General features: G+C 58.8%; 1 long non-coding RNA gene and 1 pseudogene across 2 annotated transcripts in view; both read right to left on the minus strand.

The window, feature by feature from the left end:
• The window catches only part of LOC144603231 (class I histocompatibility antigen, F10 alpha chain-like), a 1,654,937-nt pseudogene that overhangs the window by 476,844 nt on the left and 1,157,583 nt on the right, over positions 1 to 20,510 (minus strand). The window lies entirely within an intron of this gene.
• LOC144603234 (uncharacterized) lies at positions 13,168 to 18,179 on the minus strand. Its single transcript, XR_013548567.1, has 5 exons — positions 18,058 to 18,179; positions 17,530 to 17,640; positions 16,165 to 16,194; positions 14,980 to 15,030; positions 13,168 to 13,524 (listed from the first exon to the last, which is right to left on the minus strand). It is a non-coding gene; the product is annotated as an uncharacterized LOC144603234 (long non-coding RNA).

Here is a 20,510-nt window from a genome sequence, read left to right on the forward strand (position 1 = left end):
GCAAGGGGTTACCTGAAGATAGATAAATCAATATTCATACCCCTGGGTTGTAAGCTGCCCAAGCGAAATATGAGGCGCTGTTTCTCTACTTTGTATTTGGCCTCACTCTGACAATGGAGGAGGCCTGGAATAGAAAGATCAATGTGGGAATGGGAAGGGGAGTAAACGTGTTTGGCACCCGGGAGGTCACGTATGTCGGGGCGGTCTGAGCGAAGGTGCTCAGCAAAACGATCGCCGAGTTTGCGCTTGGTCTCGCCGATATATGGGAATCCACACCTGAAACAACCGATGCAGGAGATGATGTTGCAGTACGTGCAAGTGAACCTCAACCTACGTGCAAGTTTGACCTGAAAGGACTGTCGGGGTCCCTGGACAGAGTCGAGGGAGGAGGTATGGGGTCAGGTGCTGCATCTCCTGTGGTTACAGGGGAAGGTACCTGGGGTGGGGGTGGTTTGTTTGGGAAGGGATGAGTTAACCAGAGTTGCGGAGGGAATATAGAAACATAGAAAATAGGTGCAGGAGTATGTCACTCGGCCCTTCGAGCCAGCACCGCCATTCAATATGATCATGGCTGATCAACGGGGGATCAGGAACGGGGTACTGATTGAGAATGATCAGCCATGATCACATTGAATGACGGTGCTGGCTCGATGGGCCGAATGGCCTCCTCCTGCACCTATTGTCTATTGTCTATTGTCAACCAAAATCTGTACCAGTTCCTGCTTTCTCCCCATATCCCTTGATTCCGTTAGTCTTGAGAGCTATATTTAATTCTCTCTTGAAAACATCCAGTGGATTGGCCTCCACTGCCTTCTGTGGCAGAGAATTCCACAGATTGTTGAAAAAGTTTTTCTTCATCTCAGTCCTAAGTAGCCTACCCCTTGTTCTTAAACTGTGACCCGTGGTTCTACACTCCCCCAACATCGGGAACATTTTTCCTGCATTTACCCTGCCCAATTTCTTACGAATTTAATATGTTTCTATAAGATCCCCTCACATCCTTCTAAATTCCAATGAATATAAGCCCTATCGACCTATTCTTTCAACATATGTCAGCCCCGCCATCCCGGGTATTAACCTGGTGAACCTACGTTGCACTCCCACAATAGCAAGAATGTCCTTCCTCCAATTGGGAGACCAAAACTGCACACAATACTCCAGCCGTGGTCTCACCAGGGCCCTGTACAACTGGAGTAGGACCTCCTTCCTCCCATATTCAAATCTTCTCGCTATGAAGGTCAACATGCCATTTGCTTTCTTCATTGCCTGCTGCACCTCTATGCTTACTTTCAGTGACTGATGTACAAGGACATCCAGGTCCCCTTGTACCTCACCTTTTCCTAAACTGACACCATTCAGATAACAATCTGCCTTCTTGTTCTTGCCACCAAAGTGGATGACTTCACATTTATCCACATTATACTGCAACTGCGCACTCACCCAACCTATCCAAGTCACCCTGCAGCCTCATAGAGTTCTCCTCGCAGCTCACACTGCCGCCCAGCTTTGTGTCATCCACAAACTTGGAGATGCTACATTTAACTTTTTCACCCAGAGTGTTGTAAATCTGTGGAATCCTGTGCCACGGAAGGCAGTGGATGCCAATTCACTGGATGTTTTCAAGAGAGAGTTAGATTTAGCTCTTCGGGCTAAAGGAATAAATGGATATGGGGAAATGCAGGGACGCGGTGCTGATTTTGGATGATCAGCCACGACCGTACTGAATGGCAGAGCTGCCTCGAACATCTGAATGGCCGACTCCAGCACCTATTTTCTATGTTGAACCATATTGTATCATTAAATCAATCAAAACATTCAAGGTATTTCCACTGTGAGCTCTCTGCAGTCTCTTATAAAATAAACCTAAAATCGGAATATTCTGTAAGCACATCTGCACTTCCCAGAATAGCGGAATAGTAGAGTAATCGAGTCATAGATTGATACAGCCGCGAAACAAGCCTTTCGGCCCAACTTGCCCAAGCCGGCCAACATGTCCCAGCTACATTAGTCCCACCTGCCCACGTTTGGTCCATATCCCTCTAAACCTGTCCTATCCATGCCACTGTCTAACTGTTGCTTAAATATTGGATAGTCCCAGACTCAACTCCCTCCTCTGGCAGCTTGCTCCATACACCCACCACCCTTTGTGTGAAAAGTTTACCCTCAGATTCCTATGATATTGTTCCCTTCACCTTCAACCAATGCACTCTTGTCCTCGATTCACCTACTCTAGGCAAGGGACTCCGTGCATCTACCCGATCTATTGATGTGTGGCACGGTGGCGCAGCGGTAGAGGTGTTGCCTTAGAGCGAATGCAGCGCCGGAGAGTCAGGTTCGATCCTGACTACGGGCGCCGTCTGTAAGGAGTTTGTACGTTCTCCCCGTGACCTGCATGGCTTTTCTCCGAGATCTTCGGTTTCCTCCCACACTCCAAAGACGTACAGGTATGTAGGTTAATTGACTGGGTAAATGTTTTTTAAAAATTGTCCCTAGTGTGTGTAGGATAGTGTTAATGTGTGGGGATCGCTGGGCGGCGCGGACCCGGTGGGCCGGATCTAAATCTAAATCTAAATCTCATGATGTTATGCATCTCCATAAGATCACCGCTCATTCTCCTGCGCTCCAAAGGATAAGGTTCCAGCCAACTCAACCTCTCCCTGTAGCTCAGACCCTTTAGTCCTGGCAACATCCTCGTAAATCTTCTCTGTACCCTTTCCAGCTTGACAACAGCGTTCCTATAACATGGTGCCCAGAACTGAACAAATTACTCTAAATGCTGCCTCACCAACGTCTTATACAACTGCAAAATGACTTCATAACTTCTGTACTCAATACTCTGACTGATGAAGGTCAATGTACCAAAAGGCTTTTTGACCACATATCTAGCTGCGACTCCACCTTCAGGGAACCATGCACCTGCACCCCAAGATCCGTGTGCCTGCAACACTCCCCAGAGCCCCACCATTCACTGTGTTGGTCCTGCCGATGTTAGACTTTCCAAAATGCAACACCTCACATTTCTCTGTATTAAATTCCATCTTCGCTGTCGTCCCGCGCCGAAAACGCAGTGTTGTAATCGGCGGGTCGAATCTGCCGGCAGAAGCCAGGGCTCTGGAGCTCCGGCCCGGTCAGACCGTATAGATCCATCCCCATAGAAGACTTCTGAGGCTGAATTTGCGGGCCTGTATCTCATCTCCGTTGCGGCATAGACTGGATATTCCGGTTCCCATCGACTCGGCGCGGCAGTGCGCGTAGGACAGCGGGGTCCGGGGCTCCTCACAGCCGACCGCGATTTCAGGAGATTCCCGGCAGCGGTACAGACACGCGGTTGGTCACCAGTTGACGATTCGCTGCCCGATCAGAGCGCCGCCGCCACTTCGCCTGTCCCCGAACCCCGCGCTGCTGCCGCCGAGCTCCCCGCCGACGCCCCCGTGCTGAAAACCCAATGTGGCAATCGGCGGGTCAAATCTTCCGGGAATCTGACGGAATCGCGATAGCCGATATAAAGGCCTGCAAATTCGGCGTTGAAAGTCGGTTATGGGGATGGATCCACCCGGTCTGGCCAGGCCGGAGTTCCAGAGCCCTGGATGCTGGTGGCAGATTCGACCCGCCGACTGCAACATTGCGAGTTCGACACGAGTCGTCGGCGGGGAACTCTGTGGGCGCTGCACGGTGTTCGGAGACAACCGAAGAGCCGGCTGCGCCCCGACCGGGCGGCGAATCGTTAACTGGTGAGCGGCTGTGTGAGTGTACCGGTGCCGGGAATTTGCCGATATCGCGGCTGACTGAAGACGCACGGCAACCCCGCTATCCGACGCGGAATGCCGCGACGAGTCGATGTGAAACGGAATGGCGAGCATAAGCCGCCGCGGAGCCGAGATACAGGCCCGCAGATTCCGCCTCGGAAGTGGTCTCTGAGTACAGATCCACCCGCTGTGGCCGGACTGGAGATCCAGAGCAGATTCGACCCGCGCGGGGCGTCGGCGGGGAGCTCGGCGGCTGCAGCGCGACTCGTCAACCGAATCTGCGGGTCTGTATCTCGGCTCCGCGACGGCGTAGGCTGGACGATCCGGTGGACGCGCCGGACAGAGGGGTCGCCGGGCTCCCCCGATTTACCGCGATTGCGGCAGATTTCCCGGCAGCGGTACTCACGCGGTCGGTCACCAGTTGACTAGTCGCGACCCGACCGGGGCCCCGACGACTCTTCGGGGTCTCCGGACCCCGCGCTGTTCCCGCCGGAGCTCCCCCTCGCCCAAAACGCAACGTGGCAATCGGCGGGTGGAATCTGCCGCCTGCGGACGTGTCTCTGGAGCTCCGGAACCCGCACTCCCGGCGAGTCCGTCCCCATGGCCGACTCCACATGCGGACTTTGCGGGTCCGTATCTCGGATCCGCGGCGCTCTGGGAAGGCCGTTCCGGTTCGGGTCGCGTTGTCCCGCGTCGGAAGGTGGGGTCGCCGTGAACTCCCGGCTTACCGCGACATCGGCAGATTCCCGCCAGTGTTACACTCACGCGGCCGGTCACCAGGTGACGAGTCGAGGCCCGTTCGGGCGCTGCCGACTCTTCATGTGCCTTTGAAAACCTGTGCTCCACCCGCCGATCTCCCCACCAACGCCCCGGGCTGAAAACGCAATGTTGCATTCGGCGGGTCGGATCTGCCGTTTTGCGGCCGGGGCTCTGGAACGCGGGCCGGGACACACCAGACGGATCCGTTCCCATAGACGACTTGCGATGCTGAATCTGCGGGCCGGTATCTCGGCTCCGCGGCGGCCTAGGCTGAATGACACCGGACCGATCTACTCGTTGCGACAGCCCACGTCGGACAGCGCGGTCCCGGGCTCGCCCAGTTCACCGCGATTTCGGCAGAGTCCACGGAAAGGTGCAGTTACCGGACAGGTCGCCGGTTGACGGGTCGCGGCCGCTCGAGGCGGTGCCGACTCTCCAGGTGTCTCCGATCACCGCGCTGCAGCCGCCGAGCTCCCCGCCGGCGCCTCGGGCAGATAACGCACGGTTACAATCGGCGGGTGGAATCTGCCGCCTGCGGACGCGCTCGGCAACTCTGGCCCGACCACACCTGACGGATCCGACCCAAAGCAACTTCCGATGTCGGATTTGCGGGTCCGTATCTCGGCTCCGCGGCAGCCTGGGCTACCCGGTCCAGTATCCTACGACGCGTCGCGGCGACCTACGTCGGACAGCGGGATCGCCGTGCGCTCCCGGACGACCGTTATTTCAGCGGATTCCCGGCAGCGGGACACGCACGGGGCCGGTCTCCAGTTGACGAGTTGCGACCCGATCCGCAAACCGCCGACTCCTCGGGTTTCTCTGAACAACGCGCTGCACCCGCCCAGCTCCGTGCCCACACCCTGTGCCGCAAACGCAATGTTGCAATCGGCGGGTCGAATCTGCCGCCTGCGCCCGAGTCTCTGGATCTCCGGCCCTTTGCAGACCGTGTGGTTTATTCCCTTTGCCGACTTCCGAGGCCGAATGTGCGAGGCTGGATCTCCGCTCCGCGGCGGCGTAGCCTCGACGTTCCGGTACCCATCGACTGTCGCGACAGTCCACGTTGGAGAGCCGGGTCGCTGGGCTGCCCCGATTTACCGTGATTTCTTCAGATTTCCCGTCAGAGGTTTAGTCGTGTGAGGGTTAAACAGGGAATCTCAGCTAGAATGTAAAATGGAATTACCAGTTAAATTAGCAGCGCTGCGTTCCACAGCCCCTGAAAACAACATTCAACCACAGTTTTCCAGACAGTGGGAGACACTGTCTGCACCTGTCCGTGTCAGGGGACTCGTGTTGCCTGGGAACGTCGCCTTTCTCAGGCCATTCTATGGGAAAGTGTAGCGTTGGTGAACCAAACACAGCAGCAATAGTGGGGTCGACCTCCCGCGCCGCTGCCGCTAGTAGCGCAGAAACGTTGCAGACAAGGGGGGCTTATGGTGGGGTCGGGGAGGGGCAGTGGCGCGGTCCGCTCTGATGGGAAATGCCATAAAGGATGGAGTTGGCGGCCTTTCGGGGAGAGAGCCCCAGCCTTGGGCCGTGTGGCGGACGGTGCCGGGTGAAGGAGAACAGAACCATCCTGCGGGGTTTATGGGAGTGTGGGGTGCGGATGGGGGAGTGGGGGTTTAGGGGGAGTGCGGGGGATGGGGTGGGGGTGGTGCAAAAGGAGTGAGTGGTGCGGGGGTGGGGGGGGGGTCAGGGTTGTGCGGGAGTCTGGGGGTGTGCAGGGTGCGGTGGTGCACGGACGCGTTGCGGGTGGTGATAAGCCAGTGGGAACGTGCAGGGGTCGGTGCGGGGCCGTGCGGGGTCGGGGAGGTGCGGGGTGAGGGCAGTGCGGCGTCTGTGGGACTGATGGGTCGGGGGAGTTGGGCCGCGCAGGGTATCTCGGACATTTACCCGGTGAGTCGCTGCCTTTCGGGAGTTGCTTCTGAAGGTGCCCTACATTTGCCAACAGGAGCGGACAGAGGGCACCGGACCCCCGCACCCCCCTCACCCCATTCCTCCGTGAATGGTCAGGACGTGAATCCCTCGAATTCTCTGCCCCAGGTCACGGTGGAGGCGTCAGGTCACAGAGTCAAGGCGGAGATTAACGGTTCGTTAGACTGAAGCGATCGCGGAGTAGGAGCAGAGCAGATAGAGGCTGAGGCCAAGGTTGGATCAGCCATATTGTTACTGAACGGATGGCAGCTCGTTGTGATGTTAATAGAGTCCATGGATTAACAGCCGCCTGAGTTTTATTCCGGGAGAGATGTAGACTGGAGCGGGTGGGGCGACGGGAGGGGCCTGTGTGGGAGGAGTTGTCCAGATGCTGCTGTTAATGGGCTAGCGGGGGGTAGTGGGGGCGCGGAGTGCGTGGTGGGGGAGTGGGGAGTGGGGAGTGGGGAGGGGGTACTGGGGCTGTGATTGCGCGGTGGGCGGTGGGGGGAGTGGGGAGGGGGTTGTGGGGGAGGGGGTAGTCGCGGCGAGGGGAAGGACGAGGAGGAAGTGAGTGCTTGATGGTCCCGTTACTCAATGAGCCGCGGACGCGCCCTCACCACCCGGGCGCCCTGACAGCGCTGCCTGGCTGCGATGGCGATGGTTCGGCGCCGTGGACGGGACTGCCCGGGGAAGGACCGGCGGGTGAAGAGGGCCCGGTCGTGCTTGGCCACGCGTCTGGGGAGCTGTGTGCGGGAGACACGGAGAGAGTGTCCCACACACCGGATCCCACTCTTTGCCTTCTGCCATTCGGACAATCTTCTATCCATTCCAGTACCGTCCCAGTAACAGCGTCGGCTCCCATGTTGTTGAGAAGCTTTGCCCGCGAAGCAAAGGGCAGTGAATGAGACGGCAGTTGCTGGAATGGCGAACACAAACAGAAGACAGGAAAACACCAGCGGGTCAGGCTACATTTGTCACCAGTTCTGATGAGGGAATTATCCAAACCGTTGATTTACACATTACACCTCCCCAGGTGCTGCCCGACCCGCTGAGTTCTTCCAGCGCTCCGTGTTTAGCTGCTGTATCTTGCTGCATATCTGGTGCAGTACCAGCCGCGCCCACCCGGTGGCAGCATCCTCCGGCATCGCGCCCTCCTCAGCATCAGCCCTGTCAAGGCCGAGAGATTTCCCACCGCTCTCTCCGCTTTGTCCCAACATCCCCGTTACATTCTTCACCGCCCTGTTTACTCTGGTCTAGCATTCATAGTCCGTTAGGCTACAGGTCCTGTATCCGAGGCCCCTCTGTTCCTCAACAGCCCCAGAGCCCCTACCTTCATTTGACCTCACTTTGCACTCTTTAGTATTAAATCCCATTTCCATTCATGTGCCCAAGTTACTCGCCAATAGTCACATTTCTCCACCCTGAGACTATCCTCAATAGAACCGTTTATCGCGTCATCTGCCACTTTACTAATATCACCTTCTCTTCATCGAAGTTGTTCATGTACATAAGAAGCGCCGTGGGCCGCACGTAACTAACTACATGTAGGTGTGGATTAAGGACCATATAATACTAGTGAGACTTCCTTCCTCCAGACCCAAGGCGGCACAATGGCGCAGCGGGAAGAGACGCTGCCTCACAGAGCCAGCGATTCGGGTTCAATCCTGACCTCGGGTACTGTCTGTGTGGAGTTTGCACGTTCTCTCAATGAATGAATGAATGAATGAATGAATGAATGAATGAATGAATGAATGGATGAATGAATGAATGGATGAATGAATGAATCATCATATCATATCATATATATACAGCCGGAAATAGGCCTTTTCGGCCCTCCAAGTCCGTGCCGCCCAGCAATCCCCGCACATTAACACTATCCTACACCCACTAGGGACAATTTTTACATTTACCCAGCCAATTAACCTACATACCTGTACGTCTTTGGAGTGTGGGAGGAAACCGAAGATCTCGGAGAAAACCCACGCAGGTCACGGGGAGAACGTACAAACTCCTTACAGTGCAGCACCCGTAGTCAGGATCGAACCTGAGTCTCCGGCGCTGCATTCGCTGTAAAGCAGCAACTCTACCGCTGCGCTACCGTGCCGCCGAATGAATGAATGAATGAATGAATGAATGAATGAATGAATATATGAATACTTTATTGTCACATGTGACAATTCACAGTGATATTCTGCGTTTTGCACACCCATGGTCTGTAAAGAGTCGCCTCATAAAGGGCGTAGACAACGTTATAAAGCATCCCACGCCTGGCCGCCTTTGCTTTCCCTCCCCACACGGCGGTCCCTTCTCGGCGGTTCCCCCACGCCGGGTCCTCGTTTGTTCTGACCGCATGTGTTTCTCCGGGTGGTTGAACTTCCTACCGCAACCCAAAGATGTTTAGGTTTGCAGGTTAATCTGCCCTCTATAAGTTGCTCCTCGTTTGCAGGGAATGGACGAGGAAGTTGTAACATTGAACGAGTGCGAGCGGGTGATCGATGGTCGTTGTGGTCTCAGTGGGTGGAAGACCCTGTTTCCATGCTGTATCTCTCTATGCAAACAAATCCCAGGTCCTCTCGTAATGAAGGCCAATATTTCACACGAGTGCCCACTGTACCCGCCTGTGGGCTTCATATGACTTGTGCACAAGGACATCCAGGTCTCTCTGAATATCAAAGGGCGCAGTTTAACAAGATGCGCGGTTTCTCTGTTTCATATCATATCATATCATATATATACAGCCGGAAACAGGCCTTTTCGGCCCTCCAAGTCCGTGCCGCCCAGCGATCCCCATACATTAACACTATCCTACACCCACTAGGGACAATTTTTTAAAAACATTTACCCAGCCAATTAACCTACATACCTGTACGTCTTTGGAGTGTGGGAGGAAACCGAAGATCTCGGAGAAAACCCACGCAGGTCACGGGGAGAACGTACAAACTCCTTACAGTGCAGCACCCGTAGTCAGGATCGAACCTGAGTCTCCGGCGCTGCATTCGCTGTAAAGCAGCAACTCTACCGCTGCGCTACCGTGCCACACAGCAAGGCTTTTGGGTCCACCGCGTTCATGTTGGCCGTTCAGCGCCCATCTACACAAGCGCAATTATCAGCAATTAAAGTGCACATTTGGGTACATTTAGAATGTGGGGGAGTCTTTGCCTCCAACAAAGCGCGTTCCGGATCACAACACCCAATGTCGATCTGAGCACTTTTACACCACTTATTCCTTACCTTTAAACTGGTGCCCTCTGGTATTAGACATCAAGGTTGTGGGGTGAGGTGTCTCACTAGCTATCAACGCCCATGTTATTCTGTACTTTATCGCCCCCCCCTCAGCTCCCCCCACCCGCCCCCACCCCTCCACCCCCCCCCCCCCCCCCCCCACCGTTCCCCAACTCCCGGGGAAACCAAACCTGGCCTCTGCCAATGATCCTCACAACAGAGATGTTGGTCCCGGGCAACACGCTGGTGAATCTCCTCGGCAGATACAACGGCCTGTAGATTCTGGCATCTTGAGCGAAACGCGAAGCGCTGGAGGTACTGGCGGCTCAGGCAGCATCTTGGGGAGGGAATGGACAGGCTACGACTCGGATCGGACCCTTCTCCATACTGATCAATCCGCCTGTTCACTCCCTCCCCAGATGCCGACTGGTGCGTTGTTCTTCAAGCACTTTGAACATTCTCTGCAATTGTGCAGAGGAAATGCATGAAGTGGCTGCACACATGTTCTGTCCCGTCCATCAGTGTGGACAACCGGGCGCTGTTACACGTTGTGTTCCTGTCACCCCCTCAAATCAACGATTACACCGCCCACCCCGCCCCTCACCACTAACACGCACTCTCCTCCCACTCCGCCCTCTCAGCACTCACACCCCCCGCCACCACTCACACCCACCTCCCCCCCACCTCACCACTCACTCCCTCTCACCACTCACACCCCCCACCACTCACACACCCCCTCCCCCCACCCCACCCACTCACCACTCGAACCCCCTCCTCATCCACGCTCCGCGCTCCCCGCCCCCCGCTCCCCGCCCCCCGCCATGGTCCGTTGGGCTCGGTGGTAGAGAGACAGGCGGGATGTTGTGGTCCGGAGTGGTGGCGGTTCCTTGTCCGGGATGGGGGGGCGGGGGGGGGGGGGGTCGTGTCTGCGGGAGGATGGACGCTGCGTCCAGGAGGAGGGCGTCCCGGTGCTCCCGTCCAGGAGGGGTTGAGTGTGGGGGGGAGACGTTGGCTCCCTATCTGGGGGGCTCCGTGTACCTGATGCGGCCCCATGTCCGGGTGTCGGGGTGTCCGTGTCGGGGGGTTCCCGGGTCCAGGGGAAGGTGGGTTGCGGGGTTTGTGTCTGGGTCGGGGCCGCGGGGGTCCGAGGACGCCGTGTCCGGGGAACGGACAAGGAGGGGCAGTTCGTGCTCGGGGGCCGGGGCCGTGTGACGCCAGGGCCGGGCGGATGGGAGAGCGGCCGTGATTAGCTTTTTAAAACAAGAATAAAGACGCTTGGACAGGTACAGGGGTGGGATAGATTTAGAGGGATGTGGGCCGAAGGCGGGCATGTGGGACTAGTGTAGATGGGGCATGTTGGGCGGCGTGGGCAAGTTGGGCCGAGGGGGCTGTTTCCACGCTGTGTGACTCGATGCCTCTCTAACAAGACACATAACATAACCCTGATGAGATGAGACAGGGAAACGCGTTGTGGGGGTGGGGAGTGTACAGGGTGATGTGGGTCAGCTGGTGACTTGGGCAGGGCAGGGGCGGGGGAATGAGTCCCGGTCAGTGCGAACTGATGCAGTGTGAGGAACAGGAAGGGGCGGACACACGCGGTGAATGCAGGGATCCCGGGGAGTATTGGGGAGCGGGGAGATCTCGGGGTACTCCATGAAGCTACAGCGCAGCTCCACAAGACGGCCCTGTCCCTGACCCTGACACACACGGTGGTCATTCGGCCTCATCTGCCGCGGCGAGGGAACCAGGAGCCGGGAGATCGCTGGGAATGTGAGCGAATCACAGAGAGTGCTGGAGGAACTCCGCGGGTCAGGCAGCGTCTGTGGAGGGAATGGACCGGCGAGGTTCAGGGTGGGTTCAGTCTGAGGAAGGGCGGGGTGGGTGAAGCTGAGAGAACCTGCCCCAGGGTCAGAGGCGGGCAACTGATGAGGGGAGCAGAGAAGCGGCGGCGCCGTTAAACCAGTCCGCCGTTGCCGAGTTCGCAGAAGACGTCACCGGCACTTAGTGTAGATTAATGTAGTTTATTGTTATCACCTGTACCGAGGTACAGTGAAACGATCTGTTGTGCCGCGCTGTCCAGTGGGCGGAAACACTGTCCATGATTACAATCAAGCCGTCCACAGTGTACAGATACAGGAGACATGTATCATGTTAAATGCAGGATAAAGTGCGATTAGAGATGGTCCGAGGGTCTCCGATGAGGAAGATGTGAGGTTATGACGGCTAATTGGTGATAGGATGGTTCAGTTGCCTGATAACAGCTGGGATGAAACTGTGCCTGAATGTGGAGGGGCGCGTTTTCACACTTCTGTCCCTCTTGTCCGATGGGAGAGGGGAGAAGGAGGATTGGCCGCGCTGGTCCAGGACAAGTTGCTGGTGATGTTTACTGCTCAGTACTTGAAGTTTACAAACTCCGGCGCCGTCAATGTACACCGGGGTGTGTGGACCGCATCGCTTCCTGAAGTCGATCACTGTCTCCCAGACACGTTACAATCTCCCGCTCCGTTCTCCAGCGCTCCGGGTTCAGTAGTTTAGAGATACAGCGCGGAAACAGGCCCTTCGGCCCACCGAGTCCGCGCCGCCCAGCGATCCCCGCACATTAACACTATCCTACACACACTAGGGACAATTTACAATTTTACCAAGCCAATTAACCTGCAAACATGTAAGTCTTTGGAGTGTGGGAGGAGACCGGCGATCCCGGAGAAAACCCACGCAGGTCACGGGGGAACCTACAAGCCCCGTACAGACAGCAGCCGTAGTCAGGATCGAGCCCGGGTCTCCGGCGCTGCGAGGCAGCAACTCCACCGCTGCTCCACCGTCCGCGCTCTGCCCGGTCACGGATGTCCCGGCAACTTCCCCACCCCTCCCCCCCACACAGCGTGTCCCACTGGGCCCACCTCCCAATATCCGTGACCCCCACCCTCCCAATGCCCGTGACCCCCACCCTCCCAATGCCCGTGACCCCCCTCCCAATGCCCGTGACCCCCCACCCTCAGAATGGCCGTGAACCCCCACCCTCCCAATGCCCGTCACCCCCACCCTCCCAATGCCCGTGACCCCCCCTCCCAATGCCCGTCACCCCCACCCTCCCAATGCCCGTGACCCCCCCTCCCAATGCCCGTCACCCCCACCCTCCCAATGCCCGTGACCCCCCCCTCCCAATGCCCGTGACCCCCCCCACCCTCAGAATGGCCGTGAACCCCCACCATCCCAATGCCCGTGACCCCCACCCTCCCAATGCCCGTGATCCCCCCACCCTCCCAATGCCCGTGACCCCCCCCCATCACCACCACAAGCAGCCACGGACAGGCAGCTGGAGAACACACTGGACTTTATTGAACATTTATGTCGCGACAGTGAAGCAGAACACGCCCCCCAGCAAAGAATCACATTCCCTGATCACCCCCACCCCCCCCAGCAATGTATCACATTCCCTGATCACCCCCCCCAGCAAAGAATCACATTCCCTGACCACCCCCCCCCCCCAGCAATGAATCCCATTCCCTGATCACCCCCCCCCCCCACAGTCCACGGGTGGATGTGTCGCCTCAACGCCAGGAACCCCTCCCTCCCACTCCGCCCCCCGACCGGCTCCGGGCCTCGGGTCAACCAGCGCTGCAACGCTCCAGCTGTGATTGCCACCAGATGTTGATCGGGACTGTTCCCCACTGAACCCCGTCATTGCAGGAACATTATGGGAAGCAGCAGCCCCCCCCCCCCAGTGCAGTCAGTAAATGAGCAGCGACCCAGAGAGACAAGCGCAAAGTCCAAATCATCACCCCACGATTACAGTCCCCGCGCCCCCCCCCCCCAAAGCAGAAACCCCGCAAACTTGTCCCGCTCTCCACCGACGCTCCTGGACCGGCGGCGGGACACGGCGGCCCTGGGGGAGAGAGAGAGTTGGTCACAGAGCGACGCCAGCCCACCCGTGTAGCAGTAATACCGACCCCCGCCCCCCCCCCCCCCCCCCCACCGGGAATAAACACCCACTCCCCCAGCACCACAGGACAGCCCAGCACAACAACAGGCCCTTCGGCCCACACTGTCTGTGCCGACCGTGCCGCCAAGACCAACTATCTGCCCGCGCGTCACCCCCCCCCCTCCGCTCCCCGCATCTCCACGCGTCCATCCAAAAGCCTCTTTAATGCCACTGTCGTGTCTGTGTCGCCCCCACCCCCTCAATTATCAGCAATAAACCCACCCCACCCCGGGAATAACAGCCCCCCCCCGGAAACACCCACCCCTCTCCTTACCGGATATAATATCCCCCCCACACACACACACCACTGGCATATCCCCCCCCTCCACACACACCACTGGCATATCCCCCCTCCACACACACACCACTGGCATATCCCCCCCCCCCCCCCACACACCACTGGCATATCCCCCCCCACACACACCACTGGCATATCCCCCCCCACACACACCACTGGCATATCCCCCCCTCCACACACACCACTGGCATATCCCCCCCTCCACACACACCACTGGCATATCCCCCCCCACACACACACACCACTGGCATATCCCCCCCCTCCACACACACACCACTGGCATATCCCCCCCCACACACACCACTGGCATATCCCCCCCCCCACACACACACCACTGGCATATCCCCCCCCCACACACACACACACACACCGCTGGCATATTCCACACACACACCACTGGCATATCCCCCCCTCCACACACACACCACTGGCATATCCCCCCCCACACACACACCACTGGCATATCCCCCCCCCACACACACCACTGGCATATCCCCCCCTCCACACACACCACTGGCATATCCCCCCCCACACACACCACTGGCATATCCCCCCCCCCCACACACACCACTGGCATATCCCCCCCCCCCCCCACACACACACACACACCGCTGGCATATTCCACACACACACCACTGGCATATTCCCCCCCCCCACACACCACTGGTATATCCCCCCCACACACACACACCGCAGGCATATCCCCCCCCCCCCACACACACCACTGGCATATCCCCACCTCCGCACACACACTAACCGCAGCCCCTCCCCCCATGGGATGTATCTCCCGCCCTCGCAACGGGGAATTCAACTCACCGCCCCCCGCCGAAAATAACCCCCCCCCTCAAGGGCGATGATCCCCACACCGGGAATTAAACTCACTGCCCCCCCTCCACCAGAATAAACGCCCCCCCCACAGGGGAATTAAATCCACCCCCCCCGGGGAATTAAAGCCACCCCCCCACAGGGGAACTAAACTTGCCCCCCCCCCGCTCCCCCCATCCCGCCCCGGGTGTGGGGTGTGGGGTGCGGGTTGTGTGGGGCGTCGGCCCGGTTCCTACCTCAGGCTGGAGCAGAGGAGGATGTTGATGAGTTTTCCCCGCGCTCCGATGCTGCGGATGGAAGGAGCGGAGTTACAAGTCTACTGGCAACGGCGTGGCTGCAGCGAGGCGCGGACGGCCGGACACGCGCACACGGCCACATGCGCGCACACGCGAGCACGGGGCACGCGCGCAGAGGTACGGGCACTCGCCCGGACACGAGCACGGGGGGGGGGGGGGGGCGCGCACAGACGGTCACGTGGATAAGTGTGAGGTTATCCACTTTGGTGGTAAGAATAGGAAGGCAGATTATTATCTGAATGGTGTCAAGTTAGGAACAGGGGACGTACAACGTGATCTGGGTGTCCTAGTGTTTCAGTCACTGAAAGGAAGCATGCAGGTACAGCAGGCAGTGAAGAAAGCCAATGGCATGTTGGCCTTCATAACAAGAGGAGTTGAGTATAGGAGCAAAGAGGTCCTTCTGCAGTTGTACAGGGCCCTGGTGAGACCGCACCTGGAGTACTGTGTGCAGTTTTGGTCTCCAAATTTGAGGAGGGATATTCTTGCTATTGAGGGCGTGCAGCGTAGGTTTACTAGGTTAATTCCCAGAATGGGGCGGGACTGTCGTATGTTGAAAGACTGGCGACGGGATCTTATCGAAACATATAAGTTATTAAGAGGTTGGACATGTTAGAGGCAGGAAACATGTTCCCAATGTTGGGGGATTCCAGAACCAGGGGCCACAGTTTAAGAATAAGGGGTTGGCCATTTAGAACAGAGATGAGGAAAAACTTTTTCAGACTGTTGTGAATCTGTGGAATTCTCTGCCTCAGAGGGCAGTGGAGGCCAATTCTCTGAATACATTCAAGAGAGAGCTAGATAGAGCTCTTAAGGATAGCGGAGTCAGGGGGTATGGGGAGAAAGCAGGAACGGGGTACTGATTGAGAATGATCAGCCATGATCACATTGAATGGCGGTGCTGGCTCGAAGGGCCGAATGGCCTCCTCCTGCACCTATTGTCTATTGTCACAGCGCAGAAACGTGCACAGATACGCAGAGACAGACGGGCGCGCGCAGAGACAGACGGGGCGCGCGCAGATACAGACGGGCGCGCGCAGGGACAGGCGGGCGCGCGCAGACAGACAGACACAGTAAGGAAGTGTAACACTGTGGACAGGGGCGGAGCTGGGGTCTGAGGGAACTTACTCTTGGTGGGACCGTAGACGATCTTCCCCGCTGTAAAACACACACACAGTTAGTGACGCGGCCCCCGCATCAGCCTGGTCTAAACACACACATTCAGCAGCTGCCCCGTCAGCTCCGGACACACTCACACAGCGGACACGGGCAGCGCTGTGACCGGCAAGCAAGAGTGCGACAGGCCGCAGGTCAGGGCTGGGCCCGGCCCCGACACCGGGACACCGGCTCCCCGCCCAACACCGGACCACACGGTGGGGGCGTTCGAGGTGAAGGGAGCGGGGAAACGACTGAAGTGAGGGCGAGATGGAGGGGGAGAGGGACGAGGAGGTGTGGGAGGGGGGGAGATGGAGGGGGGTGAGATAGAGGGGGGGGAGGGAGAACGAGGGGGAGGGTGGAGCGGAGGGAACAGGAGCTGTGGTCTGAGGGAAATTACTTACGGAGTGGAGGGTGGAGACGTGGGAGGAGCAGGCGGGAAGGGGGAGATGGTTGGGGAGGGGGGGAAGTTGGGGGTGAGGGGAGGGGGGAGGATGGTTGGGAGGGGAGCGGGGGATGAAGTTGGGGGGTCAAGCAGGGGGAGAATCATGGGGAATGGGAGCAGTGGAAGTTGGGGGTGAGGCAGCAGGAGATGGAGTTGGAGGAGTGGGGGGCAGAGTGAGATTTACTCGGTGTTGTTGCCGGGTCGGGCCACGGGGGTGGAGGTGCCCCGGAGGATGATGCAGTCATGGGGCGGGAGGGCAGAGCTGCGCTTTGAGATAGGAGGATCGGACGAATAATCCCCCCTCCCTCCCCCGGGGGCTGCGATGTGTCCGCTCTGCCCGAGGGGTGGGGGAGCAGAGACTCTCAGCCCGATGGATGTCCGGCTGGAGCTGCCAGGCAGAGAACCAGCGGCCCAGAGCCGGCACATGGGAGCATTGTCCATGACGGGCAGACACGGGCACGGTGGGCCGAAGGGCCTTATACGGTGTTGCCTGCCCCCCCCATCCCCCTTCTCCCACCCCCATCCCACACCCCACCACCCCCACCCCACACCCCACCCATACACACAAACCCAGCACACCTCACCCCCCACCTCCACCACATCACCCTCCCCCCCCCCCCACCCCACACCAGCCCCCACCCACACTGACTCGTGAATCGGGTGAACGGAACAACGTGGCAGAAGGGGCGGGCGGAGCGGGAGACGGATGGAACAGGAGAGGCGGGGGTCGGGAAAGGCGGGGTGGGAGGGGGGATAAGACGTCCCCCCCACTGTCTCTGAGGGGGAGGGGAGGGGGTGCTGGGGCTGGGGGGGGAGGGGGGTGCTGGGCTGGGGGGAGGGGGGTGCTGGGCTGGGGGGGGGGGGGGGGCGGCCCTGTCTCTCCCCACTCCTACCTTGTTTCCTCTTCCAGTACAGGACTCCCCCCCACGGGCCGCGGCCCACCGCCAGCACCACCGCGACAACAACCAGCGCGATGATCAGCGCGGGGCTGCCCGACTCACGGACTGTCGGAGATTCAGAAACAGAGGCGGATGAAGGACTGAGATCCCGGACCCCCACCCTCTGCCCCTCTTCCATCCCTCCCCCCCCACCCCCTCTCAAACTCCCTATCCCCAACCCCCTCTCATCCCCCTTCACGTCTCACTCACCCCTCCCGTGCCGCTCCCCTCCTCACCCCACCCCACCTGCCCTCTGCGCTACCACTCCCCTCACCCACGGCACCTGCCCTCCCCATCCCTCCCCAGTAACCTACTCACCTGCCCCCCTCCACCAACCCTCCCCTCTCTCCCACTCCCTCTCACAAGCCCCCGCCACCCCCCGCTCCCATCCCTCCCTCCCCCCCCCACCCGCCTCCCTCCCCCCTCTCCCCCCCCCACTCCCCCCACCCGCTCCCCCTCCCCTCTCCCCCCCCCCCCACTGACCCAGGAAGACCTCGAGGGGCTCGGACAGCCCCGGGTGCTCCACACGGCAGGAGAGCGGGGCCCCCGGTCCCCCGGGCTCCACGTCGGCCCAGCGGCGCAGCTGGTAGGTGCCGTCGTGGTTGGGGCAGCGTATCGAGAGGAGTGGGTCTCATCCAGGACCAGCCCGGCCCGCACCAGGTTCACCTCGATGGAGCGCGGGTAGAAGCCCGTGGTGAAGCACGACAGGCGGCGGGCATCGGCCGTCAGAGAGATGCTCACCTCGGGCTGGACTGTGGGGAGACAACAGAGAGCGGAGACAGTGAGGGGGAGACAGTGAGGGGGGGACAGTGAGGGGGAGACAGTGAGGGGGAGACAGTGAGGGGGAGACAGTGAGGGGGAGACAGTGAGGGGGGAGACAGTGAGGGGGAGACAGTGAGGGGGAGACAGTGAGGGGGGGACAGTGAGGGGGGAGACGGTGAGGGGGAGACGGTGAGGGGGAGACGGTGAGGGGGGGACAGTGAGGGGGAGACAGTGAGGGGGAGACAGTGAGGGGGGAGACGGTGAGGGGGGAGACAGTGAGGGGGAGACAGTGAGGGGGAGACAACAGAGAGCGGAGACAGTGAGGGGGAGACAGTGAGGGGGAGACAGTGAGGGGGAGACAGTGAGGGGGAGACAGTGAGGGGGAGACAGTGAGGGGGAGACAGTGAGGGGGAGACAGTGAGGGGGAGACAGTGAGGGGGAGACAGTGAGGGGGAGACAGACAGACTGGGGGGGCAGACAGATGGGGAGGACAGACAGAGGGGGCAGAGAGAGGGGGGTGGGACAGAGAGAGGGAGTGGGGACAGAGAGAGGGGGAGGACAGAGAGAGGCAGTGGGGCAGAGAGTGGGGGGACGACAGAGAGAGGGGGGGGCAGAGGGAGAAGGTGCCACGCGTGAGGCTGCTGAGGAAGCTGAGACCCCACGGTATCAGAGGGCAGACACTGTCATGGATGGCAGGTTGGCTGGATGGCAGAAGGCAAAGAGTGGCAATAAAGGGGTGTTTGTGTTTGTCCGCCAGTGACCAGTGGGGTTCCACAGGGGCCGGTGCTGGGGCCGCTGCTCCACGTTGTATATTCATCATTTGGACGAGGGGATTGAAAGATTTGTCGCAAAGGTTCCAGATGTTACGGAAATAGGTGGAGGGGGCAGGTAGTGTAGAGAAAGCAGGGACTGTGCAGAAGGACGTGGACAGGTTGGGAGAGCGGGCAGAGACGTGGCAGATGGAATATAGTGCAGCAAAGTGTGGAGTCGTGCTTTTTGGTCGCGGGAATAAAGGTGAAGATTGTTTTCTAAATAGGGAGAGAATCCTGAAATGGGAGGTGCAAAGGGACTTGGGAGCTGGTGCAGGATTCCCACAACGTTAATCTGCATGTGGAATCAGTGGTGAAGAAAGTAAAACTTAATGCCAGCGTTTATTACAAGAGGGTTTGTGTACAAAAGCAGGGATGTGGTGCTGAGGGGTCTATAAGCCGCTGGTCACAGGGATGTGGTGCTGAGGGTCTATAAGCCGCTGGTCACAGGGATGTGGTGCTGAGGGTCTATAAGCCGCTGGTCACAGGGATGTGGTGCTGAGGGGTCTATAAGCCGCTGGTCACAGGGATGTGGTGCTGAGGGTCTATAAGCCGCTGGTCACAGGGATGTGGTGCTGGGGGTCTATAAGCCGCTGGTCACAGGGATGTGGTGCTGAGGGTCTATAAGCCGCTGGTCACAGGGGATGTGGTGCTGGGGGTCTATAAGCCGCTGGTCACAGGGATGTGGTGCTGAGGGTCTATAAGCCGCTGGTCACAGGGATGTGGTGCTGAGGGTCTATAAGCCGCTGTCACAGGGATGTGGTGCTGGGGGTCTATAAGCCGCTGGTCACGGGGATGTGGTGCTGAGGGTCTATAAGCCGCTGGTCACAGGGATGTGGTGCTGGGGGGTCTATAAGCCGCTGGTCACAGGGATGTGGTGCTGAGGGTCTATAAGCCGCTGGTCACAGGATGTGGTGCTGAGGGTCTATAAGCCGCTGGTCACAGGGATGTGGTGCTGGGGGGTCTATAAGCCGCTGGTCACAGGGGATGTGGTGCTGAGGGGTCTATAAGCCGCTGGTCAGGCCCCATGTGGAATATTGTGAGCAATTCTGTGCAGTGTATCTGAGGAAGGGATGTGCTGGCTCTGGAGAGGGTCCAGAGGAGGTTCACGAGAATGATCCCAGGAATGAGTGGGTTAACCTATGATGAGCGTTTGTCAACACTGGGCCTGGACTCACTGGGGTTTGGAAGAATGAAGGGGGACCTCATTGAAACGTACAGAATAGTGAGCGGCCTGGATAGAGTGGATGTGGAGAGGATGTTTCCACCAGTGGGAGAGTCTAGGACCAGAGGGCACAGCCTCAGAATTAAAGGACGTTCATTTAGGAAGGAGATGAGCAGAGATGTCTTTAGCCAGAGGGGTGG

This window comes from Rhinoraja longicauda, chromosome 19 (genome assembly GCF_053455715.1).
Source record: "Rhinoraja longicauda isolate Sanriku21f chromosome 19, sRhiLon1.1, whole genome shotgun sequence".
Taxonomy (NCBI): Eukaryota; Metazoa; Chordata; class Chondrichthyes; order Rajiformes; family Arhynchobatidae; genus Rhinoraja; species Rhinoraja longicauda.